The following is a 12,308-nucleotide window of genomic DNA, read 5'->3' as shown; positions in this document are numbered from 1 at the left end:
ATGTCGAATTGTGGGACTGACATTCAGAACTCCCTTCCCTCAAGTCTGAAATAAACTGCATCAGGCTGATGCCAGTTTGTGATCTGTTGCTACAGGAAGAAGGTACTGAGGAACTTAATCGTATGCTCACGGTTGGTTGGCTTAATGATGTCAAAGAATCGCGCATACGGCAGAGTCTCGAACAGAGTGCGCACATCCTGAACCAATCCCACTCTTTCCAGGGATACGAAGTCGATGCAATGACCCACCATCACTTTCTTCCATCTCATGACTTGGAATCGACTCTCATTATCTGCATTAGGGAATGTCCATAATGGATGACAACCAGGTGCAGGTGGGTTCACAGCTGGTGCTCTTCGAGCTCGGACTAGTTGCTGTTGCGGTGTTGGGGCTGGTGCTTGTGCTAGTTCTAGTGCTATGGAGGAAGCGCGATCGCTTGCTAGTAGTGACGCATTTCGGTTGCTTTCTACGGGATTGATCGCAGTCCGTCATATTACCTGATGCGATGAATCATCAGTTATTCATACAAGAAATCAAGTTAATCAAAAATCCTATAAAAAATTAAACAGCATAACGGCTATAATTCGACTAACAGAAAACTTTAGACTTAACAAAAGACTAAAACCTCAATCTCCTGCATAAACTAATTGACAAATACATTCCAACCTACTTTATCGTGCACCAACAAACGAACTTTATTCTAACAATTATTCATAATAGAATGCCATAGACAAACTTTATTTCCGCCAAACCCCACACTTATCATTTTCATAATCGAGTTCACAGCAAACCTAACAACTAATGTAAATTAAATCTAACTGAGGTCATATTGAAGCAGTGTAACAACTTAAAATTACCAAAACATACTAGCATGTCCTAGATAAAGTATATGCATAAAAGAAAAACCAAACTAAAAAAAATAAATAAAAGTAAAAAGTGAAGAGACTTACTTGCAATTGTTGAGAAAGGTAAGAAGGATGAGAGAAATGGAAGAAAACAACACATTGGAGCTTAGAAAATGGGGTACCAAATTTTTGAAAGCCTCCCTTTTTATAGGCATGGGGGTCAACACAGGCGAGGGCAAGGCCGTGCTAATCAGCACGGCCAGGACTCGGCCCGTGCTGAGCCCTTATGCTTCAATAGTGCACCATTTGGTACGGGTGGGGGCATGATCGTGCTGACCAGCACGACCTGGTGTTGCTGCCCGTGGTGCCTTCGGAAGCCGTGCTGAGTTAGCTAAGTTTTCTTTGTGCTTTAAGTGTTCTCTCACCACGGGCTTGACTCCGACCATAGTGATGAGCACGGCCTAGTGTTGTAGCCCGTGATGGCCACAGGAACTGTGGTGAAAGTGTTGATTCCGGGCTTTCCTTTGCCATCTCGAGTCACCGAACTCCCTACGTACATTCGACATATATACATACACATTTAGGCCATAAATCAAGTAAGTAAATCAAACGGGAAAGTCACACTTCACTGATTACTAAAAATCCAACATAAGTCATTCCAATACTAAGTTCATACAACTATGTTTAATATAAAAAGTAATTGTTCTAAAGATCAATGAGCATGCAATGAATGATAATATAAAAATGAACCGAGGAAAAGAACATAAAACTAGAATGGGAATGCCTCCCAAAGGCGCTTCTTTTTTTATTCTTGAGTCATTTAGCTGGACTCAATATGAACCATCACTGCAGGTACAACATTATGTTAACCCGCTGCTCAGTCTCCAACGAGTTTCTGTGATACACCTTGAGCCTATGTCCATTGACCTTGAAATCACCCTTCTCGGGATGATTAAGCTCGACTGTGCCATATGGGAAAACCTACTTAACCATGAAGGGTCCCGACCATCGACTCCTGAGCTTCCCTGGGAACAACCGAAGACGTGAGTTATATAGCAATACTCTATCTCCACTTTGAAACTGCTTGGGACCTTTGAGCCTCTGATCGTGCCACTTCTTTGTCTTCTCTTTGTAAATTGAGGAGTTTTCATACGCTTGTTGATGCCATTCCTCTAATTCACCCAGTTGCCACTATCTTTCCTTACCTGCAGAATCAAAATCAAAATTGAAAGTTTTAAGGGCCCAAAGAGCCCTATGTTCTAATTCGACAGGTAAGTGACAAGATTTCCCATATACCAGCCTATAGGGCGTAAAACCTATGGATGTCCTAAAAGCAGTCCTAAACGCCCACAATGCATCATCCAACTTAAGAGCCCAATCCTTCCTACTGGTACTAACGGTTCTCTCTAAAATACGCTTAATACCCCTATTAGTTACCTCAACCTGCCCACTAGTCTGGGGGTGATAGGGAGTAAAGAACTGCTTAATAACCCCGTACCGCTTAAGTACCTTCTCTAATTGGGCATTACATAAATGTGTTCTTCTATCACTAATAAGCGCCCTAGGTGTGCCAAACCTAGCAAAAAATCGCTTAAAGAACCTGCAAACAACCCTAGCATCATCAGTGGCCACAGCCTGAGCTTCAGGCCACTTAGAAAAGTACTCAACAACAACCAGAATATATTTATTACCATATGAAGAGGGAAAGGGTCCCATGAAGTTGATGCCCTAAACATCAAAAATCTCAACAACTTGCACACTAGTTTGGGGCATCTCATCACGAGAAGAGATATTACCTGCGAGCTGACAAGCATCACAGACTTGAACGAATTGTCGTGCGTCTTGGAAGAGCGTAGGCCAATAGAATCCTGCCTCTAGCACCTTCCTCACTGTATGGTTTACCGCTTGATGACCTCCAGTGGATCCCTCATGGCAGTGCCTCAATATTTGGAGAATCTCTTCGCCGTACACATGACGGGGAATCACCTGATCTGCACACACTCTAAATAGAAAGGGATCTTCCCAAATGTAGTATTTCAAATCAGAAAAGAATTTATTCTTTTGCTGATAAGTCATATCCTTTGGTAGAACCCTAACAACCAAATAGTTAGCATAATCTGAAAACCAGGGAGTATCAGTGTATACCTGAGGGATATATAAATGCTCCTCTGGAAGTCGATCGTATATGGTCGTCTCATCAAGTGCATCCAAGTGAGGATTCTCCAATCTCAATAAATGGTCCGCTACCAGATTCTTCGCACCCTTCTTATCCTTGATCTTGACATCAAATTCCTGCCAAAAAATAATCCACCGAATCAATCTCGATTTCGCATCATTTTTCAGGAATAAGTATCTCAATGCCGAGTGGTCCATGAAGACAATGGTCTTGGAGAGAACGAGATACGATCTAAACTTGTCGAAGGCATTAACAACAGCCAACAACTCCTTCTCTGTGGTGGTGTAGTGCTCTTGGGCTCTTATCAAAGTCTTGTTAGCATAATAAATGGGTTGGAACTTCTTTTTCATCCTCTGTCCAAGCACAGCTCGAACTGCATAATCACTAGCATCGCACATCAGCTCAAAAGGCAGCCCCCAATTAGGCGAAACCATGATCGGGGCTGTAGTCAGAAGTTTCTTAAGTAACTCAAAAGCAGCCAAGCATGCATCATTAAAAATAAAAGGTACATCCTTAACTAACAATTGAGTAAGAGGCCTAGCAATCTTAGAGAAATCTCTAATAAATCTCCTATAAAACCCTGCATGGCCTAGAAAACTCCTAACTGCCTTAATAGAACTAGGAGGAGGTAGCTTAGATATAACTTCTATCTTAGCTCTATCCACCTCCATCCCAGCATAAGAGATCTTATGCCCTAACACAATCCCCTCTCTTACCATGAAATGGCATTTTTCCTAATTCAATACCAAGTTAGCCTCAATACACCTAGCTAACATGCGCTCAAGATTTGCCAAATAAAGAGAGAAAGAATCACCAAAAATAGAGAAGTCATCCATAAATACCTCCATAGACTCCTCAATCATGTCCTCGAAGATAGCCATCATGCACTATTGAAATGTAGCCGGTGCATTGCACAGTCCGAATGGCATTCGTCTGTAAGCGAATGTCCCATAGGGGCAGGTGAAAGTAGTCTTCTCTTGTCCTCAGGTGCAATAGGAATCTGAAAATAACCTGAAAAACCATCAAGAAAACAATAAATCATGTGACCTGCCAAACGCTCAATCATCTGATCAATGAAAGGAAGAGGGAAATGATCCTTCCGAGTTGCATCATTAAGCATCTTGTAATCAATGCAAACTCGGAAGCCTATTATCGTCCGAGTTGGGATCAACTCATCCTTCTCATTCCTTAACACTGTCATGCCTCCTTTCTAGGGCATAACCTGCACAGGGCTCACCCACGAACTGTCAGAAATGGGATATATCAAACCTGCATTAAGAAGTTTAATTACCTCCTTCTTCACCACTTCTTTCATGTTCGGGTTGAGCCGTCTATGAGGCTAAACAACCGGCCTGAAACTCCTCCAACAAGATCTTATGAGAGCAAGAGCTTGGATTTATGCCTAGGATGTCAGCTATCTTGAAGGCAAAGGCCTTCTTATACTTCCTTAGAACTTCCAAAAGCATGGCTTGTTCTTTGGGAGTCAGATCAGCTGCTATGATCACCGTTAAGCGCTTCTCTTCATCCAAGAAGGCATAAATCTAGTGGCTCGGTAACTCCTTCAATTCTAAGACTGGTGGGTCCTCGAATGAAGTCTTTACCTTCTGCACTCCAGACCTGTCAAGAGAAAAATAAGAATCAGTTGACAAGCTCGGCTCAGAAGCCAATAAAACAGCGAGTTACTCCAACAGTTGCTCGTTGGACAACTCCTCCTTATCCTCAGCTAATGCTACCTGTAAAGGGTCAAAACATAACATTTCTTGCAAATGGCACTCAACCACATCATCAATCACATCAATAGAAAACACAGCATTATCATGGTCTAGGGACTGTCTCATAGAAGTGGCTAGGTCAAAGGTAATGGTCTCATGATCAACTCTAAGCTTAAGCTTCCCATCGCTTACATCGATAACAGCTCTCGATGTAGCTAGGAAAGGCCTACCCAAGATAAGAGGCACAGTGCTCTCACCTTCCATATCCATCACCACAGTCCATAAAAAAGATAAATTTATCCACCTTCATAAGTACATCCTCAACAATACCTCTAGGAATCTTAACAGTCCTATCAGCTAACTGAATGCTCATCCTAGTAGGCTTGTGATGGTTGCTACTTGTGTTAGCTACAATCTAAGGCAGTGTACCTATCGATGCAGTCTAGCACTAATGGCGAGTATCAAGGTCGTATTCCTCGGCAAAGTGAAAGCCCAAAGTTACTCCTTTGTTCTTTGTTATATTAACCTAAAATGAGTGATGAATAATTTCTAAACTAACTAATAGCTACAAGCTAAGTTCTAAGGGAGATGCAGAAGTAATTGATAAATAAAATAACCAAGACAAGAAAGCAAACCCAAAGGGAACCTAAACTAGTTGGCAATCAAACAAATGATAAAGGATTGGTGAGTCTAATTATGCTACCCGTGCACGAATTCTTAATCGAATTCGGTTTCTCTCTCGAGATAACCGAATTCCTAAATCTAATAACCTAAAGTTGGAATCTCTTCCTAACGATTGATTCTTAAATTAGCATTAAGCTTTAATCCGCCTCTATTAAGCTTTGTTAATTCTTAATTCGGCTAGTTAATTATCCTTATCTCTAAGCGATTATAAACCAGTTCTTGCTATTTAAAATTCCAATTGCCAAATGGACTTCTCAATCACACAAAGCAATCTAAACACATAATTCACAACGTCTCATGAATACTGCATTATCTTATTAATACTGAAAGCAAGAAGAATACAAAATTAACCCAAACAATCCAACAATATAGTATCAAGCCAACATAGTAAAGAAATCCCAATGGATTTAATCAATCTAGCTAATCATGTTCATTATCAAAATCCACAAGAATTCAATTACAACAATGAGTAAAGGTATAGAAACTCGATTACACCCTTAGATGAGAGTAAACAGCCCCAATTCCTCTTGCTCAAATTGAATTGATTTTTGTTCCTCTTGCTCGAATTGAAATCCAATCAACGAACCTCGCCTAATCTTCAATCTTTGAAGGGAATCCGATTGAAACCTTGATCCAAGTCTCCTTTTCCCTTCGTTCCAGCTCATAAAACCCTTAGAGAGAGAAAAATTAGGGTTTTTGACATTCTCCCTCGCCCTGTTTTCTTCTTTCCTCTTTTCTTTTAATTAATTCCCCCTGTCACCGCCAACATGGCCGTGTTGATGCCCGTGTTCCCAACACGGCTGGTGTTTATGCCTGTGTTACTCTTTGTGGCCGTGCTCCCTAAAAACTTCTTTTTCTTTGATGTTTGATGCACCCAACACGGTCGTGTTGGTGCCCGTGTTGGGAACATGGCCAATGTTGAAACCAACACGGCCAAGTTCAGCTTCCTCATGCGCATACTTAGCTTGTTTCGGCAGCTTTGACGTCCAATTATGCTCCACTTCTTCCCTTTATCATTCTTTGACTTCTTTTGGACCTAATGCACACAAACAGACGCATAGGGTGAGTGTTGGGACCAATTCATATCCAAATGTCCATAAAATCAATCTTAAAAACCTCATTTAGATGTGTGTATTTTACACACATCAAATAACCCCACACTTAGCTCATTACTTGTCCTCAAGCAATCAAAAGTAAAATAAGGAAAATAAACCACTAAGGAACAACACTTAAACTGATAGACAAGCTAGAGAGCTTCTGCACATATCCTTAACAAGCGTAAGTCAAACAAAAAGAAACGAAGCAATCAATTCAAGTATCACAACCAAGATGCCAATAATTCGCAAAATACTGTCTCAACAAAATTATTCAGAACCAACTCCTCACCAGATTCACTCTAAATCATTCAAAGTGTTTAAAGGGTAGTGTCTAATCGCTCAATGCATCAACAACTGCCTTACTATATGCTTGCTCTTAAATCCTACTCCTACCACTTATGGAGAGTCAACAACCATGTCAAGAGGTCTTTATAAGGGTTGTAATGGGGATTAGGCAAGGGTAGGTAATTTGGTCAAAGTTGAACCTATGGTGTTCTGCAATGAAATACATGACCTGCACACAAGTCACAATAATCACAAGGGGTAAACAATGGATAGTAGTCTAAGGTGGGAAATAGGAATCAAGTCAAAATGTAAACTCCGAAAAGCAATTAAACAATTAGCTCACTTACTTCCTTTCTTTTTATCACCCTTCCCTTTTATTCTTCTTATTATTATTTTTTTCTTCTTTTTTTTCTCTTTTTTTTCATAAGGGAAGAACATTCACATAATAGAGTGAATTTCTTTTGGATTGAAGAAAGCTGCTACAAGATTCCACACTATTCCCAAGATAAAAATTCCTAATAAAAACAACTCATATTCAAAATCATAACCCAAAGCAGAATAAAACTAAGTGGTAATGGAATATGATAAAAAAAATGGTGAAAGAAGGGGTTATCTATAGAAGCAATAAACGAATGAAGGCTATTTGGCTAGAATGAAAAACCTACGTGCCTCTATCATACCAAAGTGTTAAACTCTCCTTGTGGCCCTCATAAGCATTACCGAGCAAGTTCTAAAAGCAAAGATAGTAATTGGCACTCTCAACAAGAAATAAATACAAGCATATAAAGTGTATGCTTATAATTTAGGCTCAATTTCTCACAAGTGTGCTTTTGAGTAGGTTCCAAACAAAAATCATCAAAACAGAATTAAATAAACCAAAGCAACTTAGTGCAGAACTCAAACTAATTATCTTACATTCTTCCGTAAAACTCAATACTATCGGTTTTACCCGATCATATGGACATAAACAGGATTTCAAAAGCAAGTCAACAGTAAGAGCATCGAAACAAAGTGAAAAATTTTCAAGATTTTATAAAAAAATTGCACAAAGAATAAACAAATAACTGAGATGGGATAAATATTACCCACCCCACAATTGAAGGACACACTGTCCCCAATGTACAAAATGTATAAGAAATGAAAAAGGAAAAAGAACTAATACTGCCCTGACTATAGCTCCAGAGTGAAAAGAGGTGCATCGGTATACCGTATGCTGGCTAGTCTGTGGTAGAGGAGTGGCTGCAAATAATAAAATAAAGAATTAAAATCAAAACTGAAACAAAAATTAAATAAAATATGAAAACTAAAACTAATAAAATGTTTCAAAATAAAAGGTTAAAATATTAGAGATTAAAGATAAAAATTGGGGTGCCTCCCAAAAGCGCTTCTTTTTTATATGATGAGTCTTCTTAGCTGGACTCATGACGAAAAGCAAACGGGCATGATCAACGACCATCCATCCTTCTTCCAAGGAAATGTCTTCAAGTATCCGCTTAGAGGGATAATCGTTAATTTCCTCTTCCCGACTGTCAAGCAAGCTGCCAGTATGATGGGCAAGACTCGCTCCTCGTATAATTGCACGTATTCATGATGCTCTAGGGGCTATTCCAATTTGAAAGCTGAAGTTTCACCAATTGGAAGGATCGACGGTTGGGCAATTTCTTCAGGAACGTCAATGGTTTTCTCCAGTCCTTGGCTTGGTTCACTTGCTAGAAGAAACTCGAGCTCCTCCAAGACTTCTTCATTGGTTAACTCGTGCTCATCTTCCATCATCAAAGGGACTTGTGGAAAAATCCACCAAGAATTCCTGTAACTGCAACTCGGCATCATCAACTGTACATTCATGTTGATAGTCTTTCAGAGGAATCATGTTCGCCTCTTCCTTTTCTGGTTCCATCTCCATGTTCAAGAAATCGTCCTGCATAGAAGCATCATCGTCAAACATAGTAGATAAAGCAGAAAAATTCTCACCTGAACACAAAGTGATGGCACTCAAATGTTCCTTAGATTCAGTAGCGTTTGATGGAGTTCCCAATTGCTCTTCAGCTAGTAACTTGAAGATTAAGCCTACTTGATGCTCTATGTTCTTAATCGAGGCTTGTTGATCTTTAAGTATCCTCTTTGTTTGTTGGAATCTATCCTCTTTGTTTGTTGGAATCTATCCTCAAGACTTGCAATAAACCTTATCATCAACTCCTCTAACACTAACTCTTCACCTTGAGTTGATGGCGCAAGATTAGGCTGCTGAAATTTTGGTGGTTCTTGGTCATCTAAGCTCCATCCAAAGGGTGAATGAATGCTCAACTTTTGATTGTAGGTGCGTCCATGCGAGTCATTTGGCCAACTTCCTGTATAATTCACCTGTTCATAGTTATAAGAACAATGAGCAACATCACTATATAATGGACAATCATTACTCAAATGTAAACCACAACAAAATTCATAAAAAACTTAAGATGAAAGGATAGGAGTGGAGAGTTGATCGATAGCCCTGCAAAACGATTCCACTCGAGCTTCTAAAGATGCACGGGTATCCCAATTTTTAGCACTCTCTTGGTTCCTGATTCCATTTTCCAACGTCATACAAAGAGTTTGAATTTAGCATTGAACCTCCTTATCATCCACTATCTGAATCATAAACTTAACTAAATAAATATGTACAAACAAAACAGAAATAAATATAAATAAAAATAAAAAAATGGCTAAATTAACAAATAGCAAATTTCACTCTAGTTTTCAAACATTCCCCGGCAATGGCGCTAAAAACTTGATGGTTGCTACTTGTGTTAGCTACAATCTAAGGTAGTGTACCTATCGATGCAGTCTAGTACTAATGGCGAGTATCAAGGTTGTATTCCTTGGGAAAGTGAAAGCCCAAAGTTACTACTTTGTTCTTTGATATATTAACCTAAAATGAGTGATGAATAATTTCTAAACTAACTAATAGCTACAAGCTAAGTTCTAAGGGAGATGCAGGAGTAATTGATAAATAAAATAACCAAGACAAGAAAGCAAACCCAAAGGGAACCTAAACTAGTTGGCAATCAAACAAATGATAAAGGATTGGTGAGTCTAATTATGCTACCCGTGGATGAATTCTTAACCGAATTCAGTTTCTCTCTCGAGATAACCGAATTCCTAAATCTAATAACCTAAAGTTGGAATCTCTTCCTAACGATTGATTCTTAAATTAGCATTAAGCTTTAATCCACCTCTATTAAGCTTTGTTAATTCTTAATTCGGCTAGTTAATTATCCTTATCTCTAAGCGATTATTAACCAATTCTTGCTATTCAAAATTCCAATTGCCAAATGGACTTCTCTATCACACAAAGCAATCTAAACACACAATTCACAATGTCTCATGAATAATGCATTATCTTATTAATACTGAAAGCAAGAAGAATACAAAACTAACCCAAACAATCCAACAATATAATATCAAGCCAACATAGTAAAGAAATCCTAATGGATTTAATCAATCTAGCTAATCATTTTCATTATCAAAATCCACAAGAATTCAATTACAACAATGAGTAAAGGTAGAGAAACCTGATTACACCCTTGGATGAGAGTAAATAGCCCCAATTCCTCTTGCTTGAATTGAAACCCAATCAACGAACCTCTCCCAATCTTCAATCTTTGAAGAAAATCCGATTGAAACCTTGATCCAAGTCTCCTTTTCCCTTATTTCCAGCTCAGAAAACCCTTAGAGAGAGAAAAATTAGGGTTTTTGACGTTCTCCCCCGCCCTGTTTTCTTCTGTCCTCTCTTCTTTCTTTTAATTAATTCCCCCTGTCACCGCCAACACGGCCGTGTTGATGCCCGTATTCCCAACACGGCTGGTGTTTATGCCTGTGTTACTCTCTATGGCCGTGCTCGCTAAAAACTTCTTTTTCTTTGATGTTTGATGCACCCAACACGGCCGTGTTGGTGCCCGTGTTGGGAACATGGCCAGCTACTTAAACAAGTCCAGAAACTTACTGCATTGCTTGTCCACCTTATCATGCCTCAACCTCACAAGATATGGAACCGGAGCCTGATACTCCCGCACAGGGCTCTTTTGCCTGTCCTCTTTCTTCCTCTCGATCTCCACCACCTCAGGCTCTAGTTCTTCCTTAGCTGGCTCATCCTACACCATTATATCATCCTTATCAGCTAAAGGCAAAGAACCAGACAATTGCTTACCTAATTGCAAGGTGATAGCCTTGCAATGCTCCCTCGAGTTTGACTCTGTAGTGCTGGGGAGCGATCTTGGGGGTCTCTCTGAAAGCATCTTAGAATCTGGCCAATCTGAGTCTCCAAGTTCTGAATCGAGGCCTGCTGATTCCTAAGTGCACTATCAGTCTGCTGGAATCTCGTCTTCGTAGACGTCACAAACTTCATCATAAGCTCCTCTAAATTTGACTTCTTTTCTAGTGGAGGAGGACTTGTGCAGGCCTAACTGGCTGTTGCTACGGCTGATGAAGTCTCTGAAAACCTAGTGGACCCTTGGCATTATTGTTCCTCCAACTGAAGTTGGGATGATTGCGCCACCCAGGGTTGTATGTGTTGCTGTAAAGGTTGTTCTGCTGCCTTGGGGCATTCCCCATATAATCAACCTGCTCAACATCAGAAGACACAACAAAAACAAATGGAAAAGTAGAAGAAGATGAAGCAAACATACCTCCCGCAATACAGTTCTCACTGTAGTGCAGGCCACCATAAAACTCGCAGCCAACGTTCGCTGCATGAATTGGCATCTAGAGTTGGTCAATCTTCTTGGCTAGAAGCTCCACCTAAGCTGCCAAGGCTGCTGTAGAATCCATTTGGTTTACCACTCCCTGTCTTCCTGGTCGGCTCTTAGAGGATTGCCACTAATAATTGTTCATGGCCATTTCCTCTATCAAGTTCGAGCCCGCCGGGCGCTCTTAGCGCCCCACCTGCTGCAGCATCCACCATCTGCCTCGTCGTAAGGTTCAACCCGCTGTAGAAGGTTTGAACCTGCATCCACACTAGTAATCCGTGATGTGGGCAGCATCTTAAAAGACCCTTAAACCTCTCCCATGCATTGTACATGCTCTCATCATCAAACTGCACAAAAGAAGATATGTCATTTCTAAGTTTAGTAGTTTTAGCGGAAGGAAAATACTTATAGAGAAATTTTTTGGCCAACACCTTCTAGGTAGTAATCATCTGCTGTGGAAAAGATTGCAACCATCTCTTTGCTCTGTCCCTCAAGGAAAATGGAAACAATCTCAGCCGAATGGCATCATCGGTTGTTCCATTTATCTTGAATGTGTCACAAATCTCTAAAAAGTTGGATATATATGCATTGGGATCCTCGCTAGGCAATCCTCCAAACTGCATGCTCTACTGGATCATTTGGATAACATTGGCCTTTATCTCAAAATTGTTGGCCGCTGTAGGAGGTCTGACTATACTAGTTTTTATCCCATCCAAAGATGGTCGAGCAAACTCGTACATCGTTCTCTAATCGTCATCGCCTGGGGGTTGTGGTTCTCCATCATG

At 40.2% G+C, this 12,308-nt stretch overlaps 1 non-coding gene across 1 annotated transcript; it reads left to right on the top strand.

Annotated features, from left to right (window-relative positions):
* The first annotated feature begins 11,796 nt into the window (after positions 1-11,796).
* LOC112535113 lies at positions 11,797-11,903 on the top strand. Its single transcript, XR_003079307.1, has one exon. It is a non-coding gene; the product is annotated as a small nucleolar RNA R71 (small nucleolar RNA).
* Positions 11,904-12,308: the final 405 nt, after the last annotated feature.

Source organism: Ricinus communis, chromosome 4, assembly GCF_019578655.1.
Source record: "Ricinus communis isolate WT05 ecotype wild-type chromosome 4, ASM1957865v1, whole genome shotgun sequence".
Classification (NCBI taxonomy): Eukaryota; Viridiplantae; Streptophyta; class Magnoliopsida; order Malpighiales; family Euphorbiaceae; genus Ricinus; species Ricinus communis.
This window is presented reverse-complemented; position numbering and strand designations above follow the sequence as displayed.